This window comes from Myotis nattereri (genome assembly GCF_964212035.1).
Source record: "Myotis nattereri genome assembly, chromosome: 9".
Taxonomy (NCBI): domain Eukaryota; kingdom Metazoa; phylum Chordata; class Mammalia; order Chiroptera; family Vespertilionidae; genus Myotis; species Myotis nattereri.
Window position 1 is genome coordinate 47,774,129 of NC_138084.1, and position 20,600 is coordinate 47,794,728.

The window sequence follows — 20,600 nt, forward strand, 5'->3', positions numbered from 1 at the left end:
CTAAGTGATGTACGTACACTCATTGATAAGGCTATTCACTGCAGCACTGTCTGTAATAGCAAAATATTGGAAACCAGTCCCTCAATAAAGGGCTAGATATATATACTGTGCAACCACAAAAAAAGAGTGAGAAAGTTTTTTGTATGTATTTCTCTGGAGGGAAAATTATAACATGCAGAACAGTGTATTTGATATACTACCACCTTCAGGCAAAAAAAAAATTTCCTATATATGTCCAGAATATTTCTGGTAGGATATGAAAGGCATTGGTGACTGTGGGTGTGTCCTGTGAAGGAAGGAGATGCTAAGCGGAAGGCACAGAAGAGAGATTTACTTTTCACTGCATATCTGTTGTACATTTCAACTTCGTAGCATGTATTTCTGTTTTAAAAATACTTTTCCAGGAAGCAACCGCTAAATAGTCTTGTGCAACAATCTAGATGGGTCCATAAGATGCCAAAGAATGGACATGTCCCTAAAGATCTCAGAGCTGGAGAAGGCTAGGAAGCCTATTCCCAAAATCTAGTACAAATGTCTGCTTAAATCCCATCTGAGGATTCAAGACTTGAGCCTTGATGGTACTCTCCCTTCTGGGATGGCGACCCTGACTCCCCACATACAAAGTTAAACACTGCAGTGCCAGGACTCCCCCAGCATCCTGTGTGTAGCATCATGTGTTTGTTCAATAGAACACTTTCTAAAAGCCCACTCTATGCCAGGATATGTGGCTGGTCTGCAGATCCAGAACCGAATCAGATAGCCCAGCTTTGGTAAGCTCACAGTCAAGTAGGGGAGACAGACAAGCTACAGAATCTGTTCTGAGGGACTACAAGGCCCAGAGGAGGGGGTGACTGACCCACTAAGGGGCTTTAGGAACACAGGGGAGGATCTACAGAGATATGAAGGCCCAGAGTAATTAAGTTTACTAAGGACCCACTACTATGTGCCAGGCAGCACGCTGGGTAATTTGTTTACATGCCTTCTAATTGTCATGGCCACCTTGCCAAACCCAATTTACAGATGTGCATATTAAGGCTCAGAAGGTTAATTAAAATTATAAAGATAAAACTATCATTCACTGAATGCTTACCATGTGCCAGGCATTGTGCTAAGAGCAGTAAATATCGTATTTCCTTTACTTCTCATAATAATCCTAGGAGGTGAGTGTTCATAACCCCATTTTACAGATGAAGAAACTAAGACACAATGACATCAATTAGCACACAGAAGGTTAAATGGCTAACAAGTGGCAGATCGAGACAAGTAGCAGAATCCAAAACTGTTCAAAGCCCAAAATCATACACCTTCCGCCTTCCTGGCTTGAAGGCCCAGGCTCTCCCCACTTCTCCAGCTGCCTCTCACTAGCTCCATCTAGCAAGGCATGTGAGCCTGATAAGGATATTCCCCTGTAACATGTCAAGCAGACTTTGAGGCTTTATGTGCCTTTCTAGGTAGCAACATAGGATTCTGTGAGGCAGACAGAAGGTGGTGTTACTTGGCCCCAGTCTATGGACAGGCCCACTGATGGTGGTGCTGAGGCCGTATGACTGGCTGCCTTCGAGACACAAAAAAACTGTGGAGGCTGAACACAGCACATCCTCCTGACTTCTGGTCCAGACACAAGCCAACCCGAGAATATACACGTTTAATTTAACCGGCAGGTGTACCCTGATAACAGGAACAGAATCTGACCCTGTGTTTTCTCTTTGGTGACTGTGGTGAGGGGAAAGGGTGAGGAACCAAAGGTAAGAAAACTGTCTTCAAAAACTGCCACTTTCTAGCTATAGTGTTCTCACCTGAGACGTAGGGATAAAAATGTTTCCAAGGGTTGTTGCATCAGATGAGATGAAATACAGCCAGGTGCTTTGTAAATTGTCCATACCAGGTATATGGAATTAACGATGTTTTATAACCATTATAATTGTACCATTGATGATCATAATAAAAATAATAGCTAACATTTACTGAGCACTTTTTAGGTATCAGGCACTAAAATGCTGTATGCTGCTTTTGACTGTCTCTGTGTAGCTGTCAATAGTAATAAAAGTTAACTTGCCTGGAAGAAATGAATATTCGTCTATTTCCAAGGCTGAATTAGCTTACATTTCTGCTTACCTTCTTACTGTTTCAATCTATATATTGGCAACTCCAAGGTGATGGAGAAATTGCTTGAACTATGGACAACTCAGATCTATGGAGTTCAATGTGCAGCGCCTCCTTCCCCATCAGAATCAATGATCGCATCTCAGTGTGCAAAAGTGCTGTCTTGCTCAAAGGTCAGAGCATTAACTCATCCCAAGATGAAGAGAACTCTTAGAGTGTTGTAAAGAGAAACATTTTTATTGTCAAAGCTTTCTCTTATTTTTCACAAGATGCAAAAGGAAGTCCGTGCTTCAAACATTACGCTGAGGGGAAGAAAAGCCAGTGGAAGAAGTGTTACAGGTGAAAATCACAAGACCTGGTGTCTCAGGGAAGGGAAGGAGGGCAGGGTGGTCCCAGTAGTGGGGCAGGCTGTGGACCTAACGCTAGGAGGTGCCCGTTGGCACTCCTTCCTCTTAGCTGTGCCCCCCCACAATCATAAACAGAGGCCCCACACAGCTGTGACCAGTGGAAGATGAGCTCCTGAAAACCACCTGGGAAAGCAGAGGTCTGGGTTCAACTCAAACTTGGATCCTCCCCGAAGATGCGGTCATTCAGAAATCACTTAGGAGGTGGTGGGCAGGGAAGTGAGCCCCGAGTCACCCAAACAGGGCTGAGCAGAGTGAGCTTGAGGAGTAGGATGATGTGGGGTCAGAGATGTGAAGCTTGAATAGTGCTGCTTTAAAGCCAAGAAGAAACCCAAACCAAACCAAACCAAATAAACAAACAAACAAAAAACAAAAAAAGAAGAAAAAAAGGGACCCTTTGTGACCCAGAGTCTTAAACATAAGTCACACTCTGTTGTTTCACTGATTTGGCTGGTGGGTGATTAATTTCATAGTTCTGGGTTCTGGGGGAGGAGGAGAGAGAAGGAAGAGAAATAGTTTGCCCTGTTTTCTTCCCAAAGGACACAACCCACGGTCAGCCAGACTGTCCAAGAATACAGATCTCAAGCAACCACGCTTCTTTATCATGGATGATCATCAAAATAATAATAGCAACACAAAACTAAATACCCAATGCTTTCTCTACATTATCCAATTGAATCCTCACATAAAAAATAATGAAAAACATCATTGGAGAATGTATACAATGCAACTGGAATAGAAACGGAGCTATAGGAATACACTGTGATTTACTCAGAGAGGTAAAGTAAGTCACCTAACACCACAGAGCTGGTGGAAGATCGAGGCAGGTTTCAGAGTCAGGGTCCAGTGTTCCAAAGGATCTAAAAGTTAATAGCCATGGATCCAAGAAAGCGAAGACATGGAAATTCCCCTCTCCAGCCTGCTCTGAGGATGGACCAGACCATGGAAAAGTATAGATGTATCATCATAGTCCTGGTTTCCTGAGAAATCAATCCTAACCACCACCACCACCACCACCACCACCACCACCACCACCACCACAGATTTATCTAAATCATGCCCTGAGGTGGTCTGTATTTATAACTGTGCAAAGCTCTCCTCCAGTACATGAAAAGGGACATAAATAAGAAACTTGATACTGGTTTTGCCTTTCGACTAGTTTGCAATTCAATGAAAAGGTGAAAAGATGCTAAAGAGTTCAGAGAAAGGCTGTGGAAAGGCAGCAGGTTCAAAGATCACTCACTATGAAATGTTAATGATTTCTGAGAGCCAAGAGTGGGGCAGGGGGAAGTTTCCTATTCCCTCAGCTCTGGTCAATCTGATGGGAGGGCTGACATTTTCCAGTTGCCTTTTCCTGCCCAGCAAGACAAGAGAGATGGCTGAGAAAGTGCAAGCTCCATCTTGACATTTTTAAGAAAAATGCTCAATAGATGTGCAGACGTTGAAGGCTCCAGGCAGCACCTGGCCAGCAGGAGACAATTAACAAAGTCATTAAGCAGGAGTCACCAATACAAGTATAGGAGACTTCTCCCTGCACAATGCATGCCTCCCTTCCAAAAACCCAATGCAGGAACCCACCTGCATCTGTCACTCAGCAGTTCCAGGCAGTGAGTACAGATGGTGATAACCACAACTGCTGATCCCAGTGGCGTTTTTGGTTTCAGAGACAGTGGGAACCAACTCAGCTACACAGGTACCCACTTTGCTTATATTAGTGCTCAGTTTTGTTTTGTTTTTCTTAAATATATTTTATTGATTTCTTACAGAGAGGAAGGGAGAGAGATAGAGAGTGAGAAACATTGATGAGAGAGAAACATCAATCAGCTGCCTCCTGTACACCCCCTACTGGGGATGTGCCCATAACCAAGGTACATGCCCTTGACCAGAATCGAACCTGGGACCTTTCAGTCCTCAGGCCGACGCTCTATCCACTGAGCCAAACCAGTCAGGGCAGTTTTGTTTGGTTTTTAAATAGGATCATTTGTGTAAAATATTTTATTGATTTTTTACAGAGAAGGGAGAGGGATAGAGTTAGAAACATCGATGAGAGAGAAACATCGATCAGCTGCCTCCTGCACGCCCCCCCAGTGGGGATGTGCCCGCAACCAAGGTACATGCCCTTGACCGGAATCGAACCTGGGACCCTTGAGTCCGCAGGCCGACGCTCTATCCACTGAGCCAAACCGGTTTCATTTGTGTAAAATATAAGTCACTTTGACTTACAGTCCTCTGATGGGGAAAACAAAAACCCGAAAAGGCCAAACACAAACCACGACACTTTCATTCCCCAGGTTCTATTCCTGATTTTGCTACAAAGCCACAGCATTCAAAAGTTCCAAAGCAAGAAGTTCCATACACAGAGATGTACATTGCAGTGTAATTGCAAAAACATTGGAAGCCACGGAGATGTCTAAAAATAGGGAATGCGTTAGCTAAAATATGAGACAGGTACTGGATGGAATACAAGGTAATCATTGTAATAAATAACCATGACAGCCAGCAATGAGGGCAAATGCTTACACCATAATGTTAAGAGGGAAAAAGCAAGACACAAAATTGCAGGTTTCTGCTGACTGCATCGCCATAAAACCAGATATACATATGAAAAAAATAACCTGGAAAGACATACCTAACACTGACATCAGGCTTTGAATATACTGGTAGGGTTATGGATACATTATCTTTGCTAGGTTCCAAACTCACGTCAATGCTGTTTTACATTAAAAAGGAAGTTCTACCACTTGGCCTCCAGAACAACAGGTAGAAAAGAAGGACCAGAGAGCAGAGGGGGAGGCCCTAACTTTGAGTGAGCAGGCCAGTCAGACACTTAGGCAAGGGGAATTACGTACTTTTTTTTTTTTTTTCATTCAGTCCTAACTTACACTTTAAGAACATTACGATTCTCAATTCCCAGGTGAAAAAAATGTGAGTCTCAGAGAGGCCGCATGACTTGCTCAAAGACATTTTTCAGATGGGAAATGAGAAAGTCACCTGGGAACCCAGATCTGACTGGTTCTCAAGTCTAGGATCTCCTCCTGGCGTATCACACTGCTGGTGGGTTACATGCCTGAAATTAAGTTAAAATTAAAATTAAAAAAAAAATAAGGCAAAGCCTCTGCTGACAGCATAGCCAAGTTTGCTCTTTTGAGATGGTTTGTCAAGGGCAGTGGTCGGCAAACTCATTAGTCAACAGAGCCAAATATCAACAGTACAACGATTGAAATTTCTTTTGAGAGCCAAATTTTTTAAACTTAAACTACATAGGTAGGTACATTGTTATTAACTTAATTAGGGTACTCCTAAGGCTTAGGAAGAGCCACACTCAAGGGGACAAAGAGCCGCATGTGGCTCGCAAGCCACAGTTTGCTGACCACGGGTCAAGAGGCTTTCTCCTCAAGGACAAAGCATGGGGCTCCATCCTTCCTCTTAGGCCTGGCTGATCCCTACAATCAAAACCACATAAACACCCCAATCTGGTGTGGCTCAGTGGTTGAGTGTTGACCTCTGAACCAGAAGGTCAGGGTTCGATTCTCTGGCGGGGCACATGCCAGGTTGCAGGCTCAATCCCCAGTGTGGGGCATGCAGGAGGCAGCCAATCAATGATTCTCTCATCATTGATGTTTCTCTCTCTTTCCCTCTCCCTTTCTCTCTGAAATCAATAAAAATATATATTTTTTAAAAACCTACATAAATGCAAATAAGTGACTTGTCCATTGGCAGAGTTAGTCCTCAAGTTCAGCTCTCCCCAGAGCACTGAGTTAGGTCATTTATTAGTTTCATGACTTTGGGCGAATTACTTAGGCTCTCTGAGTCTCAGTTTCGTCGTGTGCAAAATGAAGAGAGCAATAGCTACCTCAAAGGATTGAATGAAATTATGTACGTAATTTGCTCAAAACTGCGCCTAGCACGTACATAGTAGGAGCTCAATAAATGGCAGCTGTCATCCTTGTCATTTTGCTACATTGATTTTCCTAATTCCTGAAGCTACTGCAAGACGTGTCAAAGCTAGCTCTGCTACGTCACTTTTTCTTCTTTCTATATGTTCTCCCTAACTCCCCTTCCTGCCAACTGTGAATTTCTTCCAGCTCAGGGCCCTCTCCCATCCTGCTTCCCCTAGCTGACAGCCTCAGGAACTCGAGCTATTTGCCCAATGGCTACAAGAGTTTTTAAAAGCGGAATCACTATAGAGCAGCCTGACAGGATCCCACTGGTGACTACCTGTGGCTAATTTTAAATCAAGTAAATATATTGCTTTTCTTCCTGTCTCCAGATAAACCTGACTCCAACAATCAGGGTTATTGTCTCTCATTCCCAAATTAAGTGTTTTCTGTAGAATGTACTCTGGCACAGTTAATCATTTTTCTGTGCTGTGCCACGCTGGGGTGGGGTGGATGGAGGGAGAGGAGGGAGGCCTTTTAGCAAGGATTCCTTGGTGGCTGCTCGATATTTCTGTAAATCAAGGTGGGGTTGGGCATGAGTGAGAGGCTCAAGCGCAGTGAGCCTCTGGAGTGGGAAATGAGCACGCCCACCTCGATGCGAAGGCAAAATATCAATTTCACTGGCGGGCTCTGAAAACTGGTGACAAGGCAAGTTGTAGGAGAAGCATGGCCGGAATCTAATTTGTACAGAGTGGAGTAAACTGCTATTATTGCAGTAATAGAATAAGAAAGCTGTCATTTCTGGGCACCTTTCACCTGACAGGCTCTATGAAGACCTCTTCTGTACATAACTAATTTAGAGGTTGTCCACCTCCGTCAACCCCTGGAGTGACCTCCGCCCAGGCCACGCCCCACCCCCCATACCTTGCTGGTCCCAGAGCCAGGAAATGAAAGGCACAGAAGCACAGGGGTTAGGGGCAGCCCTGATCCCTTCTCTGGTCCTTGTGTTTATAGTTATGCGACTTGGCTCATGTTATCTAACTCTTTTGAGCCTCAGTTTATAAAATGGTGACAATAATACCTAAGAGTTGTGATGATGAAAGAAAAGAATGTATTTTATGAACCTGTTATGGTACTTGGCATCTGCTCAAATATACGGCCAGCGGGGCCCTCTGTGCTGGTGTCATATCATCGTATCATTTTTACTGTAATTAGGGTTTTCACTGAGAAAGTGAAGGAAGGAGGTTTCTGGAGTGGACGACCCTAAGTTTTGCTCTGGAGTTGGAGGCAGTTGCTAGGACTGACAGTATAGCCACGGGGTAGAGACTCAGACCTGACTGGTGCATCCTGGCAGAGCCGCTGCTCTGAGCCCCCTCTCTAACCTACTGGTTCAGAGCGCTGTCTAGTAAATGACCCTGTCATTAAGTCGCAGCAGGAAATCCTGTAAGAGCTGTAAAGCCATCTTCCTGCTTGTTCCTCCATCAGCACAGCCCTCCCAGATGAAAGGAGCCAGAGTAAAGGGAATGAGCCCATAGGCCTGCTCCGTCAGGCCACCCTGAAGCCCTCTCCTCAGGGCAGGGAGTATTCCTTTCATTACCATCTCCCAGCACCTGGTCCACAGGAGTGAAGAAGAAAGGGGGGAAAGGAAGGAGACAGGCATAATTAGGATTATTATTGAAATAAGAACAGCTGTCATTTATTCAAAGTGTTCTGTGCGTGAGGTAATGCTGGAGGATTCGCATTCATCATACCATTTCATCTCAGAATGCTTTAAAGCAGATATTATTAGGACCCCATTTTGTACATGAGGCATCTCAAAACATAGCAACAAGGTAGATATCATTAACCTAATGTATCTCCAGGAAACCAAGGCTCAGGAACTGTCTGTAATCATTCATCATGGCAGCACCAAGTCCAACACCAGGTCTGGGGCACTTCAGACGCCAAGCTTTCCTCAGCCCGGTGTCCAGGACGTGTGAACAGACTCCCATTCAGTCCCGATCAGAACAAACATACAGCTTCTAATCCAACTGCTGCCAACAGAGCACATGGTCCAGGAAGGGACTCCACACAGAGGAAGTGCTCAAACCTAGTACAAGGCCCACAGCCCATCCTTCATATTCAAGGCTTAACTGATGGTCCAGGTATCAAAGACACTGGGATGACCAGCCTGTTCCAACCGCTCTGCTGGGGGAGCAGCCAGCACTGCCCTGGCAGAACCACCTTAGGGCTGGTAAAGTGCCCGTCACTTCCTGGAGAGAAGGAGCAATGCTGGTGCAAAGCTCTGCAGTTTCTGACTTCCTTTCTTTGTGGCACCTGCATCCACGTGTCAACATTATTCACAATGCCATCTAGGGCATCTATATATATATAAAAGCCTAATATGCAAATTGTCCCTGTGGGAGTTCGACTGGGAGACTGGGAGTTTGATCGTCTCTATGACATGCACTGACCACCAGGGGGCGGCGCGGAACAAAGGGAGGCCCTGGCTGGTGGCTGGCAGCCGGGGAGGGGAGGCCCTGGGGGGCAGCCGGAAGGGAGGCCCCGATTGGCCCTGATCGCTAGCCAGGCCACGAATTTCATGCACCGGGCCTCTAGTTTCTATATAAAGTGTCTGCACTTAGCAAAGGACCAGCCTTCCATGTGTGGCACATGGTCCCCTCCTCCACCTGTACCAACCTTCAAGGAGGCAGGGAAAAGCCATGGGTTTGGTGAACACTTGGGAGCTACAGGAGAATGCCTGTTGCTAGGTAGCAGTTCCATAGCTCCTAGAAACACACTGTGAGAGGGCTCTGGAGAGCAGCACGCCCACTTCCTGATTTCCTTTGGCACACCAACCCTGTAACTAATTTTTTTCAATGATCAAAGTCAATTAGGAGGTGGTCCCCACTGTACCTCTAAATGTAGTTTTAATTTGTGTATATATTATTAGGATAGGCCTTCTCCCTCTGGAACATTCACTTTGGTGAGAGGAAGGAGGGCGGACAGCTTAACATGGAGCCTGCCACCCGGATTTGTAACTTGGGATAATATTTCTTCATAATGGGAAGCATTTTGAAAAAGCAATTTAAAATCTCCTAGAACAGAGTGTGTGAGGTCACAGCTTCCCTGTCTCCTGCCCCCTGGACATTTTCTGGCTCTTTGGGATCATACCACATTTTCTTAAGATTTTTAAAATTGATTTTTAGAGAGAGAGGAAGGGGAAGAGACAGAAACATTGATGTGAAAGAGAAACATCAATTGGCTGCCTCCGACATGCCCCCAGCTAGGGATGGAGCCACAACCCAGGCATATGCCCTGACCATGAATCGAACCAGCAACCTTACGGTGCGCAGGATCCCACCAACTGAGCCACACTGGCCAGGGCCACACACATTTTCATGTTTCCCTGCCCCTGTCATGCACAGAGCAAGGCTCTCAACAAATATAAGTCTCCTTCTCTGATACACACAGACACCTGGTTTGGTTCAGTCCTTTGATTAGAAAGTTTAAGGCAGCATGGATGTCCAGGCACCATGATGATGATGATGATCAGGTTAATAACAGCCATTGTCACTGATTGAAAGCTATATGTGCCAAGCAAGCCCTGTGCCTTGTGCTGTATAAACACCTATCATTTAATCCTCACAAAGCCTTGTGAGGTAGGGACTATTACTCCCATTTGCAAATAAGGGAAACGGAGGCTCAAAGAGATTCAACAACTTGCCCAAGATCACACATTTAATAGGAGGTCTGAGTTGAATCCAGATTGCGCAGAACCTGTCCCTAACGACTATAGAAGCCGACTCTCTGCTTAGATGTAAAAATGTAGAAATGACAAGAATGGGGGGGAAATGCAAATCTCCTTATATGGACCTGCCTTACTGCTCAAATATTGTGGGCAATATATTTTCCTGAGGGTAATCTCTTCATAACAGAAACAATTTTCAGAGTATTTAAGTGCTTGTTGAGCACAGTATCTGACATTCCTCATTATGCCCCCCTGCTCAGGAGTCTCAGACTGTGTGTATTTCCATCTCTTGGACACACCTGTCTGTCCAGCCTCCAGGCTTTTGCTAATGCAGTGACTCTTTGTGGAATGGCCATTGCCTTTCAAGTTTTTAAAAAAATCACAATGACAAAAAACATTCTCCAATCCTTCAAGGCCTACTTCAAACATCACCTCTTCCATGAGGAGTTCCACTATTATACCAGCCAAAAATGCCCTCTGCTCTCCCTCCCACCTGGGCCCTTCCCATTTTTGCAGCCTCTCCATGCACCCTGCCCTGACACCTGCCTCCTGTTCCTTGTTGGCTCTGTGTCCATCTCTGTACCCAGTGGAACAGGTCTGTAGAGAGACCCAGCCGCTGGCCCTTACCAACTGTACACCAGCAGATAAGTCACTTACCCACTCTGCTCCTCAGTGTTTTCATCTGTAGAAATGTAAGGATAATACAAAGCCATCTCCCAGGCTCTTGTAAAGATTACATTAATGCAAGTTCTTCATAAAAGAAAGAACACCCGAAGTTTAAAACACAGACTAATGCAAAGATTTATATATGAAACTTCCAACACAGCCCCAGGCCTACACAGTTAGGTGTATGAGCTTAATATACTATGAAACTTATTTAATGAACTTAATACACTACGAAAAAGTTAGGATCCAAAAACCAGTTGTAAAAGAAGAGTTTTCAGGTAAAGAAAAGAGAAAAATGCCACTTCGTCTAAAATTTTCACTTAATCTTTGCTCCCCTACACGCCATCTCCTCTCAAATCCCCTTTTTGTATGGGTAGTGGGGTGGAATCACATGTGCCCACAGAGACACACACAGCAGCCCAAGCAGCATATCTTGCTATAGAATTCCACAGAGGCTCTGAGTGGTGAAGTTTAGGACAACCTGATGAAATGGATGTCACAGTACAACTAATGACACTGGCATTTTTTCTTTCCCCATGGGAGGCTGAACAAAATCTAACTCCAGGCTTCCAGGCGGGACGAATCTAGCTGCCTGCCATAGGCCAGCAGGAAGGACTTCCTCCAGAATGAAATGTTAGGCCAGTGACAGTCTACTCGAGCCCCATGAGGCCAGAAGCATGGCAGAATCAGATAGTGTGAGGAGCTGGTGCTCAGTAAGCCATGTGCATCAAGGCTGTCATTTCCTCCCCGATCCTCAAGCACTGTGGGTGCAGACCCCCGCCCCACTCAATGCCACAGCTAGCTAGCAATCTGGGCACAGTGCATGGCAAGGGCAGCTGGACGTTAATTTTTTATTTTATAAAAAACACACTAGTTTCTCTCTTTAGTTGGAAACTCCCTGCAATCTCCGGGCAGTTCAGCTCAGGTAACCAACCCTGCCCCACCCCACCTACGGGGGCCACAGTGTCCAGTGGGAAACGGGCCAGTGTGGGAGTACATCTGGGTTCTTTCACTCATTAGCAATGTGGCTTTGGACAAACAACTTAACCTTCTTGGGCCTCAGTTTCTCATCTATAAGGTAGAAATAAAAATAGGCTAGTACTTAGCATGCAGTTGGTACCTGACAAATATTTGTTGGATAGTGAGACTGTTGAGAAAATGAAATGAGAAAACCCATGTAACACTCGGAACATGCCTGGCACATGGGAAGCTCTCCACCCATGTGAGCTGCCATCTCTGTCACATGAGGTTAGGTCCTGGGAGAAGAGCTGGGAGAAGGGGCAGAGTAAAGACCCAGACAGGATGGCAAAGCCCCCTTGTTGGCTCTGCGCCTCACGTATGCAGCACAGCAAAAGGCATCGGACGACGGCTCCGAGAGGCAGCATGGTCTACAAAGGGGAGCCCAAGACTTGGAATCAGATCTGGTTTCCAGGTCCAGCTGAACAAGTTACCTACCTGCAGCGGGCCTCAGCGTCCACAGCTGGGGGGTCAGGACAAGGACATGCAGTCAATAATTCTATGCTGTGCAGAGCCTGCTGGGGAGGACCAATGGTTTGAAGGCAAGGTATTTATTATGCAGTGGCCTAGGGGAGCCTGCCTCCTATGGGGGAAGACAGCTGTGGCCCCTGCAGTCACTGTGGTTTCTGTGGTTCTATAGTTGAGAGCCTTCAGTAAAATAGAGACTGGGGTCTGCAGACAGGCTAAACTTTAGCCGCTAAAGGCACAGATGGACATCTTAAAGCACAGTCTCCCGAACCAGGTGCCAAAAACAGCCCACACTTCGAGCTTCTGCCTCTGCCTCTGCTTAGGCTGCTCTATCTTCCAGAAAGAATCCTATATCTTCCTTGATGTACAAGGCTCAATGCCTTGGGGAAATTTTGTCTCATCTTCCTGGTTAGAATGAATTGCTTTCTCCTTCAGGCTCCACCCACCCCAAGTAACTCCAAACAAACAAACAAAACAGGGACAAGGTTCAAACTCAAGTAACATGCTTTCATCAACTGCCATCAGCAACTCACATGCAACCATGGATGACTCCAAGCAGTGATGCCAGCTTATCGACTTCGCTGGGGATACAACGGGGCACAGAGCTCAGTGAATGCTACCCGCCATTTCAAACCAGAGCACGGGGAAGCTCCCTCTACTTAATCCCAGGTTACCTGAAATCCCGGGGTCTGGGGATGGCCCTTGGCCACTGCATCTGAAAGGGTTTAAACTCTCTGGGTGATCCAGCTGCCTGCAGGGTGAGAACCGCATTTACTGAGCACCCACCGTGGACCACCCGCAGACTGGACTCTGGGCAGACATTCTCCCACGTAATGCTCAAAACACCTCTCAGCCATGAATGGACATCCCACCAGTGAGGAAATGAGACTCAGAGGGATGCCAACAACCTTGTGAGCCAGGCTGGAAGGCCGGTCTTACTCCATCTGAAGTCTGTGCTCCTGTTACCAGACTGCATTGCTGCCTTTTTAAAGGGTGTTTAGTTCTGGTTTTGTTGTTTTACTGTCAGGAATAGAAAAAAAATACCATTTTTTACAGCCCTCTCTCCTCCTCTCACACCCCCTTCTCCCTCCCCTCCCTCTTTTTATTTATTTTTTATTGATTTCAGAGAGGAAAGGAGAGAGTGAGAGATAGAAACATCAATGATGGGAAGGAATTATTGATCAGCTGCCTCCTGTACGCCCCCCACTGGGGATCGAACCCACAACCCTGGCATGTGCCCCAACCTGGAATTGGGAATAAAGTCATGACCTCCTGGTTCATAGGTCAATGCTCAACCACTGAGCAACACTGGCCAGGCCTTCCCCTCCCTCTTTTCTGTGCCCAGGAGGGCAGCTCGCCTTGCTTCCTAACCGCTGTCCTAGGCCTGCAGCCTCGGCAGCCCTGGCTATACTGCCCTCCTCCCCACTAGCCAGGTATTCACAGCAGCCCCTGGGGAGAACAGTCTTGCTCTGTTTCTGCAATTAAATAATTTAATTCTGTGCAATTAAATTATTTTATTTCCCAGTAATTAGTCTAGACTGAAAACAAGGACTTGGGGACAAATATTTTCCAAGGATGATGAAAACCTGTAAAATCGATTCCTCTGCCGCACTCCCGGGTGCAGTGTGGCAGGAGCACCTGGGGCCCAGGGCTGGGGCCGCTTCCTGACCCACCAGGGCTCTGCTGCCTCTTCGGGGGTAGGAACCTGCCCACCAGCCAAGGGCCTCTGAGACCTGGGAGAATGTGTTGTTGCTGCAGCCGCCACTGTTGTTATAAAACATGAATATACTAGTAACTCGGTGCTTTCTTTTCTGAGCCCTTTTCAAACTCGGGACTGCTTTGTCCTCAAACTCAACACACCTTGTTTGCCGGGGGGTGGGGGTGGGGGTGGGGGTCGGGGAGACAGCCTTCCTTTACCAGTGGTTCAAGAGCCAGGAGCCTGACTATTACTGCATCCCCACCGCAGCCTGTCATCTCCCTCACAGAGGAGGCAGCGGAGGCCCAGGGAGTGCAGGTTCTCGCTGACCGCCGCACAGTCATAAAGAACGGAAGGGTCTGAGCCCGTCTGTGTGACACTCCGTAGACACTTCAGCAGCCACCTCTGGTTTTCCCTCATCTTAGTTTCCGGTCATCATGTTCCCGCTCTCATTATCCCACGGGCTCTAGACTTTCGATCTCTGCTCCCTGGAAGAACTTGAGCCTCCACGCTGACCTTTTTCTTTCCCTCCACTTCATGCCCCGACATCCTCCCCTCCTTTCTCTCCTTCAACAAACGTTTGCTGAACACGTAGTCCACCCATGACAGGCCCTGGCCCAAGAGGCTGTGGCTGCAACACTGAGTGAGACGGAAATTGTTTCCGCCCTTATGGAGCCCACGATCTAACAGTGGAGACAGATGGGAACCAATCCATGACGCAGTTTGGTTAACTGTGGTGAGCACTAGGAGTACTCAGAGAGCTATAACTGGGTTCCCGGCTGAGAGTGAGGCGGTCAGAGGAGTTTCACTGAGGAAGCCACATGTGAAGTAAGCTCTTGAAAAGGAGCTGACTGGGAAAAGGCGGGGGGTGGGGGGTTCCCTCCAGGAGTGAAGATCTTTAGCTTCTCTGGGTCTCAGGGCCACTTGTAAAGTCCTCTGTCCCCTACCACTCATCCCCTCCATCAAACAAGCCAAGCCATGGTGAGTCCACAAAGCTGGGAAAGTGGGCACATGGCTGGAGGCCCTGGAATTCAGTCCCCTCCTTCGGAGGAGCCCTGAGCAGTGGGGGGGGGGGGCAACGAGCTGTAACCTGTCCACACTTCCTGACCCAGGAGCACTGCTCTGGGGAACACCCTCCCCAGGGTAACCGAGAGAAGAAAACAGGGCAGGAGGCACAAAGCTGTTCACAGAGTGCTATTTGTAATAGCAAACAGCTGGAAACAGCAGGAACACAATGAGAATAATGGCACAAATATGGGAGAGCTATTCATCTTGTCAAGAATGAGAATTGTGTCAATTCTTGAAACTGTTTGCATGAAGAAATGGTCCGTGAGAGGGACAGAGGAATGTGAACGAGTGAGTTCATGCCGACCACATGGAGGCTTTTGGCTGTTATCCTTCAGGAGGTCAAGCACAGCAGACACAAAACCCAGAATGCCTCAGTTGTTTGTCCTGATGCCCTGAATTCTGAATTATATCATAAAATTTCCTCAACACCACTTTGCTATCTTAAGAGTTTGAAGGTTATGGTAGGTAACACCTGAGATTGAATCCAGTAAATAAATCACAACTTCACAACACCTCTCAAAAACAGCGCCTAAAACTACCAAGACAGGGAACAGGTAAGTGGGTGCCAGAGGCTGAGAATGAGGAGAGATGACAGACCACAAAGGGGTGATTGATGGACATGTGCTATGTTTTGATTGGGGTGATGGTCATGCAACTCTGTCAGAGCTCATAGGATGGTACACCGACAAAGTATTAATTTTCTGCATGTAAATTCTATCTCAATAACTCTGATTTTAAATACGAGTGGCCAGGGCCTTGGGGCTGAGTGTGGTTTGGGTCTCAGAGCTCTAGCATTGCCATAGAAAGGAATTATGAAGAGCAGGGATGCTCTTGTCCTCCAGATCCGCTCTCTCCTTCCCTGCCCCGCTCCATGCCCTGGGAGGCCGGCCCATGGGGCCTACATCCATGGGCTCCCTTGGGCTCTGGCTTCTGGTTGGATTCCACCAATGGGAGGAGATGGGAGGGTGGGGAGAGAGTGAGGTCTGCAAGCTGGAACACTTCCTTTCCTGAGGAGCTGAAAGAAGCTGAATGACTTACTCATTCCGGCTAGTCTTCTGTTTTATTCCTCTTTTACAGATGAGGAAAGGCGTCGTAAGGAGATTCAGTCCTTGCCCAGGTGGCACAGTTAGTAATGGCGGAAGGACAACAGACCCACCAGTCTATAGAGTCTGAGCACAGAGCCCTCGCTCCTCTCCTTCCAGACACAAGAAGCCCACTCCATGCAGGCGGCTCCCCTTGTTAGAGCGGTCTTTGCCCCTGGACCCCAAATCTGCCTTCCTGTCATTCCACCCTGCAAGCCTGACTCTGGCCCCTCCCCCTCATGGTATTTCAAACAGTTTCAGAAAGCCCTGCTGGTCTCCTCAGGTCCTCCTTTTGGGGGTTGGAGGATATCTGTCTGGGGTCTGTTAGAAAGAGAACAATCTATATATATCTTGCTATTAGCAATTCCCACTGAGCAGCATGAAGGAATCAATCTTAGAGAGAAGGCTTTAAAAACAGGATCCAGTATCTTTATCACTTTTTCCTCCTCCTAAAAGATCAAGTTCAATCATCTCCATTTCCCATTCTTTGGGCTATAAAGCTAAATCTATGGTTTCTCTCATGATGTGAAGTCGAACAGAAAGGAGAGAAAATGAGCTTATTGCTCACTAATAATAGCCAGGCCCAAAGCGCAACAGGCCTGTGCTTATGAAGCAGACGGCACCTGGATCCTGATATTGCAAGGGCTGAGCCAGATGGGGATAATGGGGGGAGCGCGGGGGGTACAATCACCCTGGCCTCTATTTCCAATCCTTTCTCTAGTCATCTCATGTCCATTTCACAGGTACCTGAGCCCCAGGACATAAAATGCACATTTCTGCCACCACGCTTTTGCTCATACTGTTCCTCTGTCTAAAAAAGCCTTGGCAGGTTTAACCATCTTGCAAGGTCCTTTATTCAACCAAGTCTTATCGAGCACAGCTAGCTTGTGCCAGGCTTTGTGCAAGAAACTGAATATGCAGAAGAATAAGACACGAGGAGCTAGGAGAGTAAACTACAGTGCCCGTAAAGAGAAGGGAAGCCTAATATCCCTTCTCACCGGACTGTGGCTGTGCTGGAGTCCAGTCTGCAGGGTGAAATGTTGGAGATCTGAGAGCCTGCACAGGCCTACGCAAGTCACACTGATGGCCAAGTCCACCGCAATCCAATTCCACACCCGCAACGGCAGTAATACTCAAAAAAGCAATGATCTCTAATAACTCTTTTGAAAAGCAGCAATTAAGCTGAGCAACATTCTCAGTTATAAATTAGATGATCACCACTTCAAGCAAGGGTTCTGATTTTAAATTTTCAATCCACAATCAGTGGCTGGTGGAGGTGAAAAATATGACTGAACTAGAAAAGAGAATCCCTCATTGCTGAGCATGTAGGAATGTTCCACTGTAGTTAGTTACCCAGAGGCTGCTGTGCCCACATTTGTGACTCTACCCCAATGTCCAGGTTCAATGTCCAAGAGGCAGAGCAGCGTAGACCAGGAAGGACCAAGCAGGATCGTCCACTCGCACTACATCCTGAGTTGAGATAACTGAATCCAAGAAAGGGTGACAGTCTCCCCAGGCCACCAGCAAGGGACACCTTTGTTGTCAAGTGACCTGTGCTCTTTCAACATCATCTCATTTCATCTTTTCATAAGGCACAATCGCCTCCTGAAAGTCCTACTGTTCTTCCCACTTTGCAGATGCGGAGACCAAGGCTCAGAAGGCTGACCCTGTGGGAGAGTGTGGGGCTGGGGTTTCCACCACTTGGGTCAGGCTCCGAATCCTGTCGTTCTTCTGATCAGGACGCTGTGCTGCCTTAGAGACATCACGGTGAGTGACAACCTTACCCTGCAAGGTAGACCTGGACCTATGACAGAAGAAATAGCCTCCTAGGGTAATCTCATGTCTCCATTTAAACGTAAAGCCATGCCTGGGTTTTGTATTATTAACAGGCCTTTTTCGCCTCCTATTCCGAAGACCTACCAGGCAGGACAGGCACTTGAAGATATTAACCCACACACACTTGGTGTTCGGAACACGAGGGGAGCTGTCAGTGTTATCTGGATGGAGGCAACTGTCACTGAAGCAAACTTTCATCCTAGGTAAAGGAATGACGTGAGGTGCTTCTCCGGCAATGATGCCTCTTACGGCTGCTTTCCTGGAACAGCGAGGCATCCCTACAAATGTCTTCTGACAGGTGTCCCTGGTGGTTCTGTCAGCTGCCCTTGTGACCAAGACCGGCTGGGAAGCCCGCGGACACTGCAGGGAGATGAGGCTGGTCCAAGTTCTTGCTCAAGACTTACTAATACTCTATGGGATGCTAACAGTATTAATAATGCTTTTAATAAAAATGGTATCTAATGTTCATTGAATGCTAACACCTTGCCAGGCAGCACACTAGGAACTTAACGCAAATCATCTTACTGGAATGTCTCAACAACCCTGGGAAGTAGCCACTCATTATCCTCATTTTACAGAAGTGTAAACAGGCTGAGAGAGGGTATAAAACTTGCCTTAGGTTGTGGCAGCAGAGCCTAATATCAGAACCCCGGCCCTCAACCATGAGGCTACTCTCCATTTCCTCGCCTATAAAATGGGGCTAATCGTTCCAGTCACACCCATTGTACGAACCACAAGGACAGTAGAAACTGGGGTTCAGAGCAGTTAAGTAACTTGGTCAAATTTACATAGTCACCAAGAGACAGGGCCGGGGTCTGAAGTGGGGGTCTATTGATTGCGCATCGCCTGTTCAAGCCCAGCATCTACAGCACAGTGGCTGAAAGTGCAGCCTTTGAAACCCTCTATCGTTTATTGGGACTTGACCTGGCAAGCTGTTCACTTCTCTGAGCTTTAGTTTCCTCTTCTAGAAAATACAGTAGGTCCTCCAGTTTCGTCGGAGATCCGTTCCTACGGCACCACATAATGCGATTTTCCCCATAGGTCAGAACCCACCTGCATAAGCACCTACGTCACTCACATGGAGCACATACACAATAATAATGAAGTGAAACAGTAAAAAAATTTAAAAGAAAAATAACAATTCCTGGCTGCTACTTGTGGTAAATAAATAATAAAGAACACATAAAGCACATATGTACATACGTCGAAATGATGGAACTTTTTTTTTTTTTTTAATAAATGGAAGATGGCGACATAACCATAAAACAACGTACATGGAGTCCGACGTAACCCGAGGACGGCCTGTACAGAAAAGAATGCCGAGCTCACAGAACTCCTGTGAGTGTTCAGAGAGAAGATACATGAAACGGGTTTGGAAGATACATGGAATTCAAAACACAAAATTAAGATGGAAAAGTTATAGCGTTCTCAAGACTGTGAGCTCAAAAGAGAATATATTTTAAAAGTGTCCACTCAAAGCCTTGGTGCCGAGGGGTGGCTGGATCACAGTCCTGCCATTTACCAGGTGATGGTTCGCGGCGGCGAGGGGGGTGGGGTGTGGGGGTGTGGGGGGGTGGGGGGTGGGGGGAGACTGACGGGGACAGTGCGGTTACTCAAGCTCACAGGGGCTCCAGACCTCATCCATACGTTGGGGATAATAACTCATCAGGTTGTTGGGAAATTTCAATGAGGAAACACAAGCAAAGTGCTTAGAACAGAGAAGGGCACGCGTATAGCACACAATCAACGCTAACTGATCTTATTAACGATAAAAAGTGACCACTCTAATTTTTACTACTCTAGACCACACTGCCTTTTGTTTCTAAAAAATTAAATTATGAAAAATGAAGCCTTGACTGTGTAAGCTTCATGATTTGACTTGTAACTAATCCTCCCAGGATAGCATCCTCTCCCCATTTTGTTCTGCACACAGATTTCCTTTTTCCTTCAGAAAAGAAAAGGCAGAGTATTGAAAGGGAGACTAAAACGTACATGAAACGTTCCCTGGGAGAATGGGTGAATAAAACAAGGCACTCAAAAACAAAAACAAACAAAAAAACAAGGCGCTCGTCCTCAATGGGTGCGTCTCTGAATGGGCATCCTTTGGAGGCAGAAAGACACATCTTCTCTCTGAAGAGGTCCCCCAGACTGGGAGGGTCCTCCCTAGATTCTCATCCCAGGCCAGACAGCCCACTGGAGGGGGGGTGGGGCAAGGGGGGACAGGGGAGGTGTCGGCCCAGAGGCAAGGCCCAGGTCCTGCAGTCATTGTGGGTTCTAACTGTGGACTCCAATCCCTCCATCTTCCTATGAAAATAACTGCAAATGTCTCTGTAAATAAAAGGTCACTGTTTGCTTGTTTCCCAAGAAACTTTCCAACTAAGAAACTGAATGTCAAAAGGGTCTGTCGGGTTTCCATCCTGATATGGCAGCCGGGAGCAGACACCAGAGAAAGAACAATTCTTCCCCCCCGCCCCCCTCCCCGTTTCCTCCTCCCCTAGTGCTGGGGAGGTGATGCAATTCTTATCTAGAACTTGATAGGATGTAGAAAATAATTACAAATGAAAAGGTTATTCATAATTTTTAAATGAGTTAATTAGTAAACCCAGTCAGATTCACTCATTATGGTAATTAATAATTGATTATACTTGAAAT

At 46.7% G+C, this 20,600-nt stretch overlaps 1 protein-coding gene across 1 annotated transcript in view; it reads right to left on the reverse strand.

Moving 5' to 3' along the window:
• LOC308525505 (teneurin-4-like) overlaps positions 1-20,600 on the reverse strand; it is a gene marked incomplete at both ends in the record, with an annotated part of 200,062 nt that overhangs the window by 106,486 nt on the left and 72,976 nt on the right. The window lies entirely within an intron of this gene.